Here is an 18928-nt window from a genome sequence, read left to right as displayed (position 1 = left end):
AGCTGTTTAATACATTCTTAGTGACTTTCATAGTGCATAGGTCAGAGAAATTGATCAATAAATAAATAAGTAGAGAGGATACTTTAGAAAAACTTGACAAACAAAACAAATAAATCACTAAGAACAGATGGCATCCAACCAAATGTTTCTAAAGCAGTCAGAGGACACTGGAATTGCTCGCTAAAATGTTTAATGTTTCATTAGAATTGGACACTGCACCAAACTGTTGGCACTTTGCCATCTTGTTTATAAAAAAGACTTGGAAAGTGACCTTGGAATTGGTTTGCTGCTGTCGAGTTGAAAATTAGTAAATTATGTGATAAATATTAGTAATGAAATAAGCAGTTTTTAGTTGTTTTTAGAAAGGCAAAATGGGCCAAAAACGGAATTAAATTTAACTAAGTGGTATTTATATTTTGAAGAACAGAGGACAAAGGGGAACCAATGGGAATAATTTATTTCAACATTTAGAAAGTCTTGGGAAGCTTCCAGACCAACATATTCACCAGCAGATTAGAAGAAAATGCTTACTCATTCATGAAGAGAAAACTGACTTTGGGAGAGCAAACAAAGGTAGGACTATATTGTTTTTCTTTATATGGTAGCAGCATTGAAGTATGTGAGGGGGAGTGATGGGACAGATATATTTAATATCTTCATACCTGATTTGAAAGAGGGAGCAACCGATTTTAAAGATGAGAGAGCTTTCACCAGAGAAGGAAGAGGACACAACATGTGTATAGGACACAGGGACCTGATGCCTACTTCCCTGATGTTGTATCAGGAAACAGCCTCAGCTCAGTTGAGGAAGAAATGGCAGACGTGGAGTCTGGGCCAGGTCACAGAAGCCTTCACTTAGAAGGATGATTCTGTCCTTTAGGCAACTGGGAAGTACAGTATTTCAAGCACAGAGTGAAGGTGACACCATTAGACTTGTTTTTAAGAAAAGAATTTTGGAAAGAGAATTTGATGGGAAATCCGAGGAGATGAAGAGGTGGACAAAGATTAGCAATAATTAGGAGGTAAAAAGTGACAGGCTTTTTTTTGTGGGTTTTGGGTGGTGAGAAGGAGGAGTCAAAGAAGAATCTGATGTGTTGGAGCTTAAGAGATGGAGGGGCTAGATGAATAAATTATATAGGTAGTGAGTAGGTAGAGCAAAGTATAAGGAGTCTGGCATGTGTCACATTTAATTGAAGACAAAAATGTTCAATTGACAGAAATATAGGTTAATAAAAAATTAAAGATGTAGATACATGTACCTATATAAGGGATAGTAAAGATCTCAAGGATGTCTATTTTACACCAATGTTTTTGGATACTTCTTATATACCACAGTACTGAGAACTTCCTTTCCAATCTCATTCTGTTACTTCTAAGGCAGGATATTATTATTTTCCCTCTGGGTTATTTGGATAATCTTTTTAATATTTCCTCAGCTTTCCAGTTCTGTTTGTCCTTGAAATCATTTGCATCCTGTAGATCAGTGTGTTTTCAGACCACAAGTTCCCCAAGTTGAGGAAACACTGTCTACTATTCCTCTTTGGGACATTTATGTGGAATATCAATAGTCTCTGATGGCCCTGGAAGCCCTGCATCTTGGAAATATGCTTAGCTGTGTTTAACTCAGCATTTCCCAACTTTGACTATGAAAATTCTTTTTTTTAATGTATTTTTATTTTTCCAAGTAAGATTTTTAATACCCAAGAAACTAACTTTGGGCTTTAGTCTTCTGGAGTACAATAAAAATGCCACTTTATTTCTATCACTCTTGGATTAAAAAGACAATTTTCTAGTTTCCTATTTCTTATAGAATTGAGGCCAAATGCATATGTTTTTCACTCAACCCTCCAGAATCTAACACAAATGTGCCTGTTAAATCTAATCTCGGTCCTTTATGAATCTTACCCAGCTCTTCCCCTGGAAATGTGGCATCTAGAGAGCTGATTATTAATACCAAAAACATTCCACCAAGACAGTTTTACTGAGTGTTTTTGAGGTAGGCGTTCTGAAATTAACAAGAAAAAAAAATCAAACTTTCACCTATTTCAATTCTGGAAAACACATATTTTTACCTCCTCCTTCAGCCTCATTCTATCTATAAACTCTACCAATTCATGACCAACCCAAGGTAGAGAATGAAATAGCACAAAGGCCAGGGATGTTTAAGGCAAGAAACGGGCTGAAGAATGAATTGGTTTGTGAGAAACATCCAGCAGACAAATCACACAGAATCAGGAGTCATGTCACCACTCTTGTTTTTCTCAGGGAAGACCATTAATCAATGTAAGCTAAATGTTTCCTTATTATCTCCATATTAACATATACCTTGTATGGCCTGACTCTTAGTCTTTGATTTCTCACTTAGAAACATCATTTCCCAATGGCAATAGATACACCAAATAGCTTAATAATGGAACTTTTCCTCTTTATATTTATGAGAACTTGCTTTTGATAAACCCCCTAATTTGGCCAATGTTATTTCATTGAGAATATTTATCTGAAAAAAGTGGCATTATGGGGAAACATGGCTGAGACTTGGGTCCTAGTATGATTACTTATCTCAGCATTAAACAAAAAAATTCTCAATGATATTTCTACTATTTCCTTAATCATCAATGGCATATATACATTGTATATATACATTGTATTTTTTTTTAAAGATTTTATTTATTTATTCATGAGAGACAGAGAGAGAGAGAGAGAGAGGCAGAGGGAGAAGCAGGCTCCCAAGGAGCAGGGAGCCCGATGTGGGACTCGATCCCAGGACCCTGGGATCATGACCTGAGCCGAAGGCAGACGCTTAACCATCTGAGCCACCCAGGCGCCCTATACATTGTATTTTATTTTGTTCAATATTTTTACTATGATGAAAAATCACCCGGCACTAAATTCTTAAAATGCGAACCCAGTATTGGTTGTTTTCTTGCTATAAAGTAGTGATGCTCACTGAATGGCAGGAATGGGGTTAAGAATGAAGTCAGCATCAGAGATCTGCATTGTAGCACAACTTACTAATAAAAATAAACAGACAAGTGTAGGCCAGATGAATCTGTGTTTCAAAACTTTTACTTTAGAGGCTCATCTGGGCCTTGTCGTATCTAGAAGAAACACAATTCCAACTCCGGTAGTCTTGAAAAAAATCCTACAATTCTCTACTGGAGTACCTTGAAGAGCTGATAAAGTAGGAGAAGCACATCACACAAAGTGCTCCAAATGTCCTAATCAGTCCTATTTACCCAACCGAACGCCTCAAAAATCCTCTTCGCTGGACAGCTGCTACTCCTTCAATCACTTTGTTTCTCTCTGAACATCAGCCCTCTTTCCCTGACTCTCTGTCTTCCTGATAAATGCTTTCCTTGCAGGATTTACTACACCCCCTCTCTTATGTAAATCAATCACATCTTTCCTTCCCTCCAATTCTTCTCTATCGGAGACAGAGATATTAGTGATATCTCTCCAATGGAGGTAACTCCCATTATCTGCTCAACACAGATGCAAGAAAGTGAACAGAGAAAATGCAGGCTCTTCCTTTGCACGTGTAAGAGAAGAAAAACCTGTGTACTTGCCACGAGGTATTTTCGTCACTGTCCCATCTATTTTGCCAGAACCGTTTTGATACAAATGCATCAAAAAATCTGCAGCATCAAAATGGCCATATCAAAATGCCCTGCTTTACATCCTGCTATCCTTAATGCACCTTGTACTCTAGTCAACTACTTTCAAATATTTATTCTGTTATATCTGATCTTAAATTCAATTATCGTGGGCCCTGCCAATCCACAGCCACTTCAAGATACTATAATTTCATTCATTCATTCAAAAGATACCTACTGAAGGCGTATGATTGTCAAAGATCTGGAGATCTGGGGAGGGGAGATGTAACCAACAACAAGACAGACACTGGTCTAGCTTTTAGGATATTTTACATTCCATTGAAGTGGAGTGGGAAAATAGAAGACAAACACATTCAAGTAAACAAACTAACAAGAAAATGTCAAATAGTGTGAAGTGTTAAAATTTAAAATTAAAATAGTTTTAAATGATGAAAGTGAATAAGCTGCTTTTGATGTGTGACCTCTCTGAGATCCAAATGACAGACAAGAACCAGTCATGAGATCAGGGGAGTACATCAGAGAAAGAGAATGCTAGTGTGAATGGGCAGGAGTGAGTTGAGTGTGTTCAGGGAACAGAAAGGAAGCTTTAGAATATCTGGAGATATGATATACATAGGGCTATTAAGAGGGCACTTGTGATGAGCACTGGCTGTTGAATGTAAGTGATGAACCACTGAATTCTACTCCAGAAACCCCTATTGCACTGTATGTTAACTAACAAACTTTAATAAATTTAAATAAATTAAAAATATATATACATAAGGCTAGACTAGAAGGCAAAAGTTCATGAAGGGCTTTTTAAAACAGGGTGAGAAGTTAGATTTTATTCCAAGAATAAGGAGACATTACTGGAGACTTTTGAACTGGGAATTTACATGAGCTCATTTATATATTTTAAGCATCTTCCTAATACTTTTCTAGATATAGAAATTATATTCATTCCTTGAAGTTCAATTCATGCATCCCACCTCTATCATTTATCATCATAAATCCTGACCAAAATGTCCCTCCTTGTTAGAAATTCAGTTAGAACATCAGATTTGGGGACCAGGTACACTTGAAGGCCAAGTTTTAAAAGTAGGTAGCTTTGGGTCCAAATCCCAGTTCTACCATCTAAGACTTTATGGTGTTTAGAAATCCACAGAAACTTTCTGAGTTGTGGCTCAATTATCTCTAAAGAGAGATAACAATGCTTGCCTTACAAAGATGTTACAAGGATTAAATGACATAATTTATGGAAAGTACCTAGCATAATGTGTAGAACATAGCAAGAGATTTTAAAAGATTAGTTTCCTTAATCCCACCCATTCCCATTCATTCAATAAATGTCTACTGAGTTCCCAGTGGAATGGGATGGAAACTGTGAGAGGTTACAAAGATCAATCACATACAGACTTGACCTTCAAAGAGTCTCCAATCCTTCACTTTATAAAGGAGAGAAACATGCAGGCAATGTCTATAATATGATGGAATAAAGTGATAAGTACTATAAGGAACAGATAAATTCTGCTTAAACCAAGAAAAGAAAGTATTCTCTTTCTTTTTCTCATCCCCTCCAGCTTCCATAGTATATCATTATATCAGAAAAATCCCCAAACTCCAGGAAAGATTTCACTGTCCAAATCAAAATTATTGACCCATTCTAAACCTATTACTGAGATTAGAAAGATGGACTACTTTAAATAGTTCAGGTGTAAAAACACCTACTGGGGGTGGGGGTGGGGATAATGTGTATGAAAAGCCATACCTGAACCACAGGGCATGGGGTGTGCCGTGGGTTAAACTGTGTCCCCCCACAAAAGAAACATCCAAGTCCTAATCCCGGGTACCTGTGCATGTAACCGTATTTGGAAATAACGACTTCGTTGTAATGTGAAAGATTTCAAGAAGAGATTATCTTGGATGACAGGCAGATCCAAAATAGAATAAAGGAGAAGGAGAAGGAGACACAAGAAGGCCAGGTAAAGAGAGAGGCAGAGATCAAAGCAATGCCACCTCAAGCCGAGGAGCACCAACAACCACCAGAAGTCAGAAGAGGCAAGGAAGGCACGTGAACCTGCTGGCACCTTGATTTTAGATTTGTGGCTTCTAGAACTTTGAGAAAATACATTTCTGTAGTTTAAGCCACCCCGTCTGCAGTACATTGTTACAGCGGCCCAAGCAAGCTAGGGCAACTTGTATTACTGTTTCTACAACTACTTCCAATAACGGACATTTTTGTGTTTATGCAGTGCCTGGCACTAATCTAAGGGCATTACATATGTTGACCCATTTAATTCCAACATAAACCCCATAAAGTGAGCCCTATCATTAGCTCCATTTTATAGATGAAGCAAACTACAGAAGATCCAAGTTACATAACTTGCTCACATGAACTTGAGGAAACAGGTTTGGATCCAGGCTGTCCAGCTCTAGAGCTCTCAACATCTACACACCATCATCTATCAAAACCAAAGTACAACTGGGCCACATGGTTTAAAACTCAGAAGCTAGACAGTGTCTTATGTTTTTCATGTGGTCTAATGGTCTGCTCCCTGTCACTACATATCCCTTAAAGATCAGGTACGTTAGGAAGGAAAGCTATTTGCCTAGTTAACCTGCCCCTCGAGATTTTTATTTCCTTTTGCATGGCCCAGAATGGAAATGTTACCATTCCCTCCCTCAAAACAAGAGGGCTTTGGTCACTGTATCTGTGAAACAACCCACTGAAACCCCACGCAATTCAGAAGTAGTTTTGCCTATGTGATTCTTACTGTTCATCCTTTCTTTTTCCATACATTGTGTTCTTGAGAATTTTAAAGTGTAGAGGTCAATTTAAATTCTCTTTTAGGTTGAGGCTCCACCTGTTTTCCACCATGCACTGTTTCTTTCTTTCTTTTTCTTTTTTCTTCTTTTCAGGGCTGAAAATGCTGAAAACAGATGTATTATTAAGCTCCTTCTTGCACTTAAAATTGTGCCAAGTCCTTGACTAACCAAAGAGAGCATTGCTGCTGTATAGGAACTGTAAATATATGTGAGAGTCATATGTTATCTACAGTCTAAAAGACATACATATCCAAATAAGTGCAAACAGATTCATCTACATGCTAAAAGGTCAAATGGGCCATCTATCAAGGATATTGCATTAGTGGAATCACTGCTTTCCATTTTAAATGGAAGCTAAACTATTGGTGTGTAAGTTGTTTTGAAATGAGAATGTGCCCTTTCTTGTTTATTCCAGAGGCAGCAGTTTTATGAGTTCTGCTGTAACAGTATATTTTTATAAGGGACAATTATGACCATAAAGGGAATTGTGTGGTAAAAACTACAGAATCTGCCATTAGGCAAGAAGATGACCTTTTTACTCAGCTGGCTTGCCAAATTTGAGCAGGTTCTTAGCATTTGGGAGAGATTTATGGCCACTAAAGGAAGCCTGACTGCCAACCATAAGACTGAAAGTCCTTATTTCTTTAAAAAAAAAAAAAAAAAAGAAGAAGTAGAAGAAAAGGAAAAATAAAGAAAAATCTAACTATAAACAGTAACAACTTGTGATTTATATTGGTTCAAGAACTCTCTATTCACTAGTGCTTTTCTCCTGGGCACTGAGACTTGGAATTTCTTCTACTCTATAATCCATACCTTACCCCTCCATTCGAGGCTATTTCCTCCCCTAAATCCCTCCAGAGTACCCCCATTAAGTGATTGTCTCCATACCCACGTGGGAAAGTTAAATTTGCAAGAGTAGAATTTCCCAAGAGAAAACTATACTTCAGACCAGAACCTAACCCTCAATTTCTACCAGCCTAGAAATTTCCAAGTCAGCTTAGCAAGAAGCTCTTGGGAATATATCATAAATAACTTGGTCCATCCTGATAAACAGGAAGAAAGAACATTAGGGGATCAGTCCAGGTGAAGGAAGGGCCTGTATTATGCATCATTCTGACTTGAAGCAGGGATTGGTTATGCAAGCAATAAACACATGTTGATCTCTTGATTAATAAAAGAGGTTAAAGGGTGTGATGAAAAATAACATAATTAAGATCCCAATAAAAGTAAATCCCAAAGTCATCAAGAATTCAGTTCTTTAAGTATTAAAAAGATAATTGATTAAAATGGGCATCTTGGAATGATAGATATTTTTATAAGTTACAAAATGCTATAAATCTAAAAAAGAAAGGCGATTTATTAAAAATTAAAAATGAAAGGTCCACAATAGCTATTTTATTCTTAAATGAAGTATAAAGACTAACTTAAAAAATTTGCAAAGCAATAGTAAGAAAGAAGCAAATAGTCCAGTAAAAATGCTAGACAGAGGATATGACCAAGTGTTATGGGTTGAGCTGGGGCTTAATCCAATATCTAGTGTCCTTATAATAAAAGGAAAATTTGGGCTCAAAGACACACAGGTTAGATGGCCATTAAAGCAGGATGTAGAGATTGGAATCAATGCTGCCATAAACCAAGAAAGGCCTGGAGAAACCTGAAACTGGAAGGCAAGAAAGGATCCCACCCTAGAGGCTTCAGAGGGAGCATGGCCCTGCCAACACTTGATTTCAGACTTCTCACCTCTGGAACTGTGAGAAAATAAATTTCTGTTGATTTAAGCCACGCGGCTTTCCTAGGAAAGTAACACATCAAGCAAATGACATAAAAACAAACAAATGGTCAACAAATATTAAAAGTCAGTTTGAGCATCTTTTTATGAATTATTGGCCACTGCTAATTTTGCCTCTATCATTGTTTCCATATATCACATTCTCCACAGAGCAGTCAGAATGTTCTTTTTAAAATTTACCTTAGATTAAATCAGACTCCTGCTAAAAACCAACCCATATCTGCTATATCAGGATCCAGTTGGTTACAAGTAACAACAAACCCAAATAGCAGAGGCTTAAACAAAAGCATTAGAGACCAGAGTTATGTAGGTCAGGGACTCAACAGTCCTGATGGGAGGATCCAGTTGCTTTAAATCAATGGATCTACTTGTCCCCTCTCAGATTAGTATGACATTATTTCCTTACCTTTCTCTACTTGTCCTGATACTCTATTTTCTGCAATCAAAATTACCAAATTATAATCACCAAAATCCTCTCAGTACTCAAATTCTTCTCAGAATGTTTCCTTCCCTTTGTTTTTTGAATGGTTACTTGCTCTCCTAAGTATCGACTGTGTTTCTCTCATGCTTCTCATGACTGAGCCTAGAGAGTGTCAGGTATCCCCCCAGTGCATATTAATACTTTGTGACCATTTTCCTCCCTTCTCTCTTAACCCCTCCAGCTTTGAATTGTCTGCCCTAAAGTCCTTTCCCCACCACTACTGGTCTTCTAGTCTGTGCCCCGTCCCCAGCGCGAGAGGCTGTTGCTCACCGGCGGTGAGGGATCCCCACAGCCAGGCTTTAAACTATGCCACTAGTTACCCCTCCATAGTGCAGTCACCCACAGATCCTCATTGTAACTCTCTGAAGATTTTAGCTCTTGAATTATGTTCACTTTCTCCAAAGCCACTCCTGTCATAATTCTTGGTAATTCATAATTTATCCCTTTGTTGTGGGCACCTTTATTATATCATTTAATCCTTACTTCAACTTTAATATGCCAATTTCAAAATTTGAGTTTTGATTACTTCTATCTTACTCCACAGCCACAGGTATTTCTCCCTCATGTTTCATAAATAAAACTCATACCTGAGTAAGACATTTTGCACTAGCTGTTTCCTCTTCCTGGTAGCTTCTCTTTCTTTCTTCATACGACTGGCTCCTTCTTGGTTTTTAAATCTTAGCTTAAATATGACTTTCTCAGATAAGCATTTCCAGCCTACCCAAAATAAAATTGCCAACTATTCGATGACAGTCACATAACCCTGTTTTAACTTTCTGCATGGTTTTACCACTTTATATGTTAGTTGATTTCTTTCTAGCTCTCTCACTCCAACCCAATCCCATCCTTGAACTGGGATGAACATCCTTGAGAGTTGTAACTTTGTCGGCATATGTAGTCTATCCAGAGAATACAGACAGAAATATTTTAGCTATATGACAGGTCCTGAATTAATATCTATTGAATAAAATGTATTGAAACAATAATAGAAATTTCTTATCCAAGAGTTGGATGCAAATAAAAATATCAAAATCTATTATTAGCAAATGTGTAAGGAAATAGAAAGTGCCTGCTTTTGGTGGTAGTACAAATTGATACAATATGTATAGCAGATAATATACAAAAAACATTTAAAATTGTACTACATCAAAATTATGAACTTTTTTAATCAAAAGATATTATTAGGAGAATGTAAAGTCACAGAGTGGAAAAGATATTTGTACCACATATAATCACCAAAGGTTTGTACCCTGAATCTGTAACAAAATCCAACAAATCAGTTAATAAATAAATCAATGGTTATGAATCTTTAACTGGGGGAAAAAGGTGGCAGAGGAGTAAGGGGACCCTATTCCAACCAGTCCCCGGAATTGAGCTGGATATCTACCAGACCACTCTGAACACCCACAAAATCACCTGAGATGTAAGCAGATAGATATGGATCTCCACAAACAGAATATCGCAGGTGGTTGGTTTTGAGTTATGAAGCGGGGAGCTGTGATTCCACGGGCAGATATGGGAGGATAAATGGCAGTGGGAGGGAGCCTGGCCGTGGGGATCCTACACCACCAGTGAGCGACAGCCTCGCATGCTGGGGACGGGGCACAGACTCGAAGACCGGTAGCGGTAGGGAAAGGACTTTAGGGCAGCCCCCACCCCCCGAACTGAAACCAGAGCAGTGGGGCCATGCGTGCGAACTGGGGTGGCTGGTGGTTTTAGGAGCACAAAGGACAGAGGGAGCCCAGACCTGGAGGCAGGACTGGGGGCGCTGCAAAGGGGCACACAACCCAGGATGCTGCAGTTTATAGCAGCACAGACAGAAACGGAGAGACTGTGGCCTGGAGAGCTCACTGAAGAACAGACTGCGATCTCTCCGCTCTGAGGCAGAGGGTTGGAAACAATCTCTTCTGCTCTGACTCTCAGAAGAGATGTGGAAAGCCACCAGGGAAAGCCACGAGGGAACAAAAGCCCCAAAAAACTGGTTCCCACTAAGCCCATCCCCTGCCACAGCGGGGCAGGGCAACTCTGCCCAAACAGGGTTGCCTGAGTAACAGCCTGGCAGACCCCTCCCCCAGAAGATAGGCTGGTAAAACAAGAGGCCAGCAACCCTAAGGTCTCTAGAAAATGGGTGCATCTTGCTTGGGTTCTGGTCAATAATTTGGACTCTATACATAACCTCAACCACCCCTCAACAGAATGACTAGGAGGAAGAACCCCCAAAGTAGGAAAGACTCAGAGACTATGACTTATGCCACAAATTTACAAATGGATTCAGATATAACCAAGATGTCGGAGATGGATTTCAGGGTAGCAATTGTGAAGATGATAGCTAGAATGGAGAAATTGATTAATGGCAACATAGAGTCTATAAGGGCAAAAATGAAAGCTGAATTGGCAGAACTTAAAAATGCTACTAATGAGATCCAATCTAATCCAGTTAATCTAACAGCTAGGGTAAGTGAGGCAGAAGAATGAATTAGTGATTTAGAAGTCCAATTAACAGACAAGAAGGGAAAAGAGGATGCTGGGAAAAACAACTCAAAATCCATGAAAATAGAATCAGAGAACTAAGTGACACCATGAAACGTTCCAATGTCAGAATTATTGGGATCCCTGAGGGGGTGGAGAGAGAGAGAAAGGACTAGAAGATATAATTGAGCAAATCATAGCAACTTCCCTAATCTGGGGAATGAAACAAATATTTGTGTCCTAGAGGCAGAGAGGACCCCTCCCAAGATCAAGGGAAACAGGCCAACACTCTGGTGTGCAATAGTAAAACTCGCAAATCTTAGAACCAAGGAAACCATCTTAAGGGCAGTTAGGGGGAAGAGATTCCTTACATAGAGAGGGAGGCACATCAGAATAACATCAGACCTATCCACAGAGACCTGGCAAGCCAGAAAGGCCTGGCAAGACATTTTCAGGGTACTAAATGAGAAGAACATGGAGCCAAGAATACTTTATCCGGCAAGGCTGTCATTTACAATGGATGGAGAGATACAGAGCTTCCAAGACTGGCAGAAACTGAAAGAATATGTGACCACTAAGCTGGCCCTGCAAGAAATATTAAGGACGGTTCTATAAAAGGAGAAAGACCCCAAGAGTGATATACAACAGAAATTTACAGGGACAATCTATAAAAACAAGGTCTTCACAGGCAACATGATGGCAATAAATTCATATCTTTCAATAATCACTCTCAACATGAATGGCCTAAATGCTCCCATAAAACGGCACAGGGTTGCAGATTGGATAAAAAGACAGGACCCACCCATATGCTGTCTACAAGAGACTCATTTTGAACCTAAAGATACATCCAGACTAAAAGTGAAGGGATGGAGATCTATCTTCCATGCCAACGGACCTAAAAAGAAAGCTTAGCAATTCTTATATCAGACAAATTAGATTTTAAACTAAAGACTGTAGTTAGAGACACAGAAGGACACTATATCATTCTTAAAGGGTCTATCCAACAAGAAGATCTAACAATTGTAAATATCTACACCCCCAACATGGGAGCAGCCATCTACATAAGCCAACTGTTAACCAAAATAAAGAGTCATATTGATAACAATATGTTAATTGTAGGAGACCTCAATACTCCACTCTCAGCAATAGAGAGATCATCTAAGCAGAAAATCAACAAAGAAACAAAAGTTTTGAATGACACACTGGACCAGATGCCTCATAGATATATGCAGAACATTCAGTCTTAAAACAACAGAATACTCATTCTTCTCGAGCACACATGGAACTTTCTGCAGAATAGACCACATACTGGGTCACAAATCAGGTTTCGACTGATCCCTAAAGACCGAGATTATTCCCTGCATATTCTCAGACCATAATGCTGGAACTCATAAACTGGAACTCAATCACAAGAAAAAATTTGGAAGAAATTCAAACACTTGGAAGCTAAAGACCACTCTGCTCAAGAATGTTTGGGCCAACCAGGAAATCAAAGAAGAACTTAAACAATTTATGGAAACCAATGAGAATGAAAACACATCAGTCCAAAACCTATGGGATACTGCAAAGGCAGTCCTAAGGGGGAAATACATAGCCATCCAAGCCTCACTCAAAAAAAAACCAGAAAAATCCCGAATTCACCAACTAACTTTACACCTTATAAAACTAGAAAAAAAGCGACAAATGATGCCTAAGCCAAGCATAAGAAGAGAAATAATTAAGATTAGAGCAGAGATCAATGAATTAGAAACCAGAAACACAGTAGATCCGATCAATGAAACTTGAAGCTGGTTCTTTGACAGAATTAATATCAATAAACCACTGGCCAGACTTATCCAAAAGAAAAGAGAAAGGACCCAAATTAATAAAATTATGAATGAAAGGGGAGAGATCACGATTAACACCAAGGAAATAGAAATAATTATTAGAAATTATTAGCAACAACTATATGCCAATAAACTGAGCAATCTGGATGAAATGGAGGCCTTCCTGGAAACCTATAAGCTGCCAAGACTGAAATACAAGAAATTGACAACCTGAATAGGCCAATAACCAGTAACGAGATTGAAGCAGTGATCAAAAACCTCCCAAAAAACAAGAGTCCAGGGCCTGATGGATTCCCTGGGGAATTCTACCAAACTTTCAAAGAAGAAATTCCCTGGGGAATTCTACCAAACTTTCAAAGAAGAAATATTCCCCTGAAGCTGTTTCAAAAAATAGAAACAGAAGGAAAGCTTCCAGACTCATTCTATGAGGCCAGCATTACCTTAATCCCCAAACCAGGCAAAGACCCCATCAAAAAGGAGAATTTCAGACCGATATCCTTGATGAATATGGATTCCAAAATCCTCAACAAAATCCTACCTAATAGCATCAAACAATACATTAAAAGGATCATCCACCACAATCAAGTGGGATTTATCCCCGGGATGCAAGTGTAGTTCAACATTTGCAAATCAATCAATGTGATAGAACACATTAATAAGAGGAGAGAGAAGAGCCATATGGTCCTCTCAATTGATGCAGAAAAAGCATTTGACAAAATACAGCATCCTTTCCTGATTAAAACTCTTCAGAGTAAAAACAAAACAAAACAAACAAAACAAAACAAAACTCTCCAGAGTATAGGGATAGAGGGAATATTCCTCAAATTCATAAAATCCATCTATGAAAAACCCACAGCAAACATCATCCTCAATGCGGAAAAGCTGAGAGCCTTTCCCTTAAGATCAGGAACATGACAAGGATGCCCACTCTCTCTACTATTGTTCAACATAGTACTAGAAGTCCTAGTAGCAGCAATTAGACAACAAAAAGAAATAAAATGTCCTCAAAATGGCAAAGAAGTCAAATTCTCTCTCTTCACAGGCGACATGATACTTTATGTGGAAAGTCCAAAAGACTCCACCCCCAAATTACTAGAACTCACACAATAATTCAGTAATGTGGCAGGATACAAAATCAATGCACAGAAATCAATTGCTTTCTTATACAGTAACAATGCAACTGTAGAAAAAGAAATTAGAGAAATTATTCCATTTACAATAGCGCCAAAAACCATAGGATACCTTGGAATAAACCTAGCAAAAGAGGTAAAGGATCTATATTCTAAGAACTACAGAACACTCATGAAAGAAATTGAAGAAGAAGCAAAAAGATGGAAAAACATTTCATGCTCATGGATCAGAAGAATAAACATTGTTAAAATGTCTATGCTGCCCAGAGCAATCTATACCTTCAATGCCATCCTGATAAAAATTCCAATGACATTTTTCAAAGTGCTGGAACAAACAATCCTAAAATTTGTATGGAATCAGAAAAGACCCTGAATCACCAAGGAAACGTTGAAAAAGAAAAACAAAGCTGGGGGCATCACGTTGCCTGATTTCAAGCTATATTACAAAGCAGTGATCACCACGACAGCATGGTACTGGCACAAAAACAGACACATAGACCAATGGAACAGAATAGAGAGCCCAGATATGGACCCTCAACTCTATGGTCAAATCATCTTTGACAAAGCGAGAAAAATATGCAATGGAAAAAAGACAGTGTCTTCAATAAATGGTGCTGGGAAAATTGGACAACTATACACAGAAGAATGAAACTCGACCATTCTCTAACACCATACACAAAGATAAACTCAAAATGGGGGCGCCTGGGTGGCTCAGTTGGTTAAGCAACTGCCTTTGGCTCAGGTCATGATCCTGGAGTCCCTGGATCGAGTCCCACATCGGGCTCCTTGCTCAGCAGGGAGTCGGCTTCTCCCTCTGACCCTCCCCCCTCTCATGTGCTCTCTCTCATTCTCTCTCTCTCAAATAAATAAATAAAGTCTTTAAAAAAAAAACCTCAAAATGGATGAAAGACCTCAATGTGAGACAGGAATCCATCAAAATCCCAGAGGAGAACATAGTCAGTAACCTCTTTGACATCGGCCACAGCAACTTCTTTCAAGATTCATCTCCAAAGGCTAGTGAAACAAAAGCAAAAACGAACTTTGGGACTTCATCAAGATAAAAAGCTTCTGCACAGCAAAGGAAACAGTCAACACAACAAAGAGGCAACCCACAGAATGGGAGAAGATATTTGCAAATGACACTACAGATAAAGGGCTGGTATCCAAGATCTATAAAGAACTTCTCAAACTCAACACCCAAAAAACAAATAATCAAGTCAAAAAATGGGCAGAAGATGTGAACAGAAACTTCTCCAAAGAAGACATACAAATGGCTAACAGACACATGAAAAAATGTTCATCATCATTAGCCATCAGGGAAATTCAAATCAAGACCACATTGAGATACCACTTTCACCAGGTAGAATGGCAAAAATTGACAAGGCAAGAAACAACAAATGTTGGAGAGGTTGTGGAGAAAGGGGAACCTTCTTATACTGTTGGTGGGAATGCAAGTTGGTACAGCCACTTTGGAAAACAGTGTGGAGGTGCCTCAAAAAATTAAAAACAGAGCTACCCTATGATCCAGCAATTGCACTACTGGGTATTTACCCCAAAGACACAGATGTAGTGAAAAGAAGGGCCATATGTACCCCAAGGTTCATAGCAGCAATGTCTGCAATAGCCAAACTGTGGAAAGAGCTGAGATGACCTTCAACAGATGAATGGATAAAGAAGATGTAGTCCATATATACAATGGAATATTACTCAGCCATCAGAAAGGATGAATACCCAACTTTTATATCAGCATGGATGGGACTGGAGGAGATTATGCTAAGTGAAATAAGTCAAGCAGAGAAAGTCAATTATCATATGGTTTCACTTATTTGTGGAACATAAGGAATAGCATGGAGGACATTAGGAGAAGGAAGGGAAAAATGAAGGGACAGGGCAATCGGAGGGAGAGATGAACCTTGAGAGACTATGGACTCTGAGAAACAAACAAGTGTGTTAGAGGGGAGGGGGGTGGGGGATGGGTTAGCCTGGTGATGGGTATTAAGGAGGGCACGTACTGCATGGGGCACTGGGTGTTATACGAAAACAATGGATCGTGGATCACTACATCAAAAACTAATGATGTATTGTATGGTGACTAACATAATATAATAAAATAAAATTTTGAAAGAGAAAGAAAGAAAGAAAGAAAGAAGGAAAGAAAGAAAGAAAGAAAGAAAGAAAGAAAGAAAGAAAGAAAGAAAGAAGAGAGAGAGAAAGAAAGAAAGAAAGAAAGAAAGAAAGAAAGAAAGAAAGAAAAAAGAAAAAAGAAAGAAAGAAAAAAGAAAGAAAGAAAGAAACTTTAACTGCCAGCCAGAGCAAAATCCAATCTAGAGGAGTTAACAAAATCCAAAGTATCTACAAGTCACCTCAAATGGAATACAATTAAAAATTACAGAAAAAATGTAGCCCATAATCATGGAAAAAAGTCAACGAAAACATACAAATAGATGTCTTAGGTGTAGAAATGAGCAGAAAAGGACTTTAAAAGAATTATAATAAATATGTTAAAGAATTTATAGCAAAAGATGGACAGAATGGGTGAACAAATGAATCTCAGTAGAAACATGGAAATTACAGAAAAAGAACATAGTGGTATATTAGAACTAAACATGCTTTCTCTTGGGGAACTTTGGTTATCTGTCATGATGAAGTAACAAGTATCAGATTTAACCCCCACTTTAAAGAAGTAAGACACCAGACAAAATATGTGAATTAATGTTTTTCAGACTTTCAAGAATAGATATCACAAGACAGTGAGCACTGAAGGAAGAGAAGCAAATGAGATGAGACCATTTTCCTAGAGGACTGGCTATAGCATTTCCAGGCCATTGCCCAGGGAAAGGAACCATAAACAGATCCTGATGGTCTCCATGAACTGAGGAGACATTATTGAGAATTCAAGAGGGGAGAGACAATCAAACTATGCAGGGAAGAGTATTAGAGAGAGGGATACTACAGAGAAAGAACTTGGGAAAGCTAGAGAGTATTCCCTATGAGTCCTTGGCTGAGTACTTACCACACAAGGGTGAGGAAAGAGTCACAGGAAAAGAACTGGAGAAAAAATTCCTAGGAGTAACACAAGATGAGGTACAACACATGTCCTCAACAGACACTGGCAAACCTCATGATACATGGACCTGAGGAATGCTCAGCAGAGCATTGCTTCATTAGTAGGACAAGACTATAGACTACTCCAATCCAAGCTAACAAAGCTTAAAAGAAAGCCTTGAAAGGATCAATCTGTCCCAAAGTACCTTATCTATATTTCAGAATAAAACTTGTGTATAAAATACAAAATATCCAGTATCCAAAAAGTTAAAATTCAAAATGTGTGGCAGCCAATCAGAAATTATCAGGCATGCAAGTAAGCAGGAAAACATGATTCATAATGAGCAGATAAATTAACCAGTAGGAATGACAGTAATAATAGTATTAAAAGTCAAGGATATTTTTAAATAACTTAAACTATATTTGATGTGTCAAGAAAGTAAAGAAAGTATGCAAGAAAGTAGAGGACGCATGACTGAGTATGTTAAGAAGAGTCACGAAAGATATTTAAAAAAAAAATTGAACTTGAAGAGATGATATCTACAGTATGTGATTAAAAATATACTGGATGTGGGGTGCCTGGGTGACTCAGTCAGTTGAGCATGGGACCCTTGATTTCAGCCCAGGTCATGATCTTGGGGTCCTGGGATCAAGACCCATGTGGGCTCCACACTCAGTGGAGAGTCTACTTTGTATTCTCTCTCTCCTTCTCTCTCTGCCCCTCCCCCTGCTTGCATAGTCTTTCTCTCTTTCTAAAATAAATTTTCTAAAAATATACTGGATGTGATTAAAAACATATTAAATACTGTATAAGAAAAGAGTGGAGGATGGGAAAGCATAGCAATTGAATAAAAATTGAAACATGGAGAGGGAAAAAGGCCAGAAACAAATGAATAAAACTTGGTTTAGAGTTTTGCTACATCAGTGAGATTTGCTACAACTTTAATGGGTCTGACATATATGTAACTGGAATCCCAAAATGGGGAGATGAGAACAACAACAACAACAAAAGTTGAAGGCATAATGGCCAAATCTCTCCAAACTCAACAAAAACTATAAACTCACAAATTCGAGAAGTGCAGTGAACCCCAAACGTGAGAAAATGACACCAAAGTAAATCACAGTCACATTGCTTAAAACTCATGACAATGAAAAAAATATGAAAATCCACCAGACATATAGCATAAAAGGGAATAAAAATAAAAATAACAGTAGACTCCTCCTAAGAATAACTGCAAGCTAGAAGACATTGGAACAATCTTCATCAACAATAACAACAAAAACTCTAGAATTCTATATCCAGAAAAAATATATTTAAAAAAGTTATACATATATATTTGATAGCTTCTTTCGTTTTGGTTAAACATTTTTAATTTCTGTAAGCATTCCGCAGAAAGAATAGTTTTGAAAAGAGACTGCTTTTTAACTTCATAGCATTTTCATCCATTTATTTTAGGTTATATGCATTGCTTTTATAGTAAAAACAACTGGCCATTCTTCTTTCTTTTCATGAAGTATTTTAAATTAAATTACAGACATTATGGCATTTCACTACTAAATACTTTAAAATGCATCTCTTAAAAACAATATCATTATCATAATTAACAAAACTAATAACAATGCCTTCATATTATGTAACAGACCATATTCATATTTTCTCAATGGTTTCAAAAAATGTGTCTTATAATTTGTTTGTTTGTTTTTTTAAGCCAGCATTCAAATAAAAACCAGGTGTTGTTAAACAAAACAAAACAAAACAAAAAAACCCT

At 38.0% G+C, this 18928-nt stretch overlaps 1 long non-coding RNA gene across 2 annotated transcripts in view; it reads left to right on the top strand.

Moving 5' to 3' along the window:
* The first annotated feature begins 300 nt into the window (after positions 1-300).
* LOC123859320 (uncharacterized) overlaps positions 301-18928 on the top strand; it is a 160852-nt gene continuing 142224 nt past the window's right edge. The window contains exon 1 of one of the 2 annotated variants that reach the window (XR_006794416.3): positions 301-573. This is a non-coding gene — a long non-coding RNA (uncharacterized LOC123859320). The remainder of the gene's footprint in view (positions 574-18928) is intronic. The other variant, XR_008507750.2, reaches the window with a different exon arrangement.

The sequence above is a fragment of the Mirounga angustirostris genome, unplaced genomic scaffold (genome assembly GCF_029215605.1).
Source record: "Mirounga angustirostris isolate CCGP_5_RB_7025 unplaced genomic scaffold, mMirAng1.0.hap1 SCAF_4, whole genome shotgun sequence".
Lineage (NCBI taxonomy): Eukaryota > Metazoa > Chordata > Mammalia > Carnivora > Phocidae > Mirounga > Mirounga angustirostris.
This window is presented reverse-complemented; position numbering and strand designations above follow the sequence as displayed.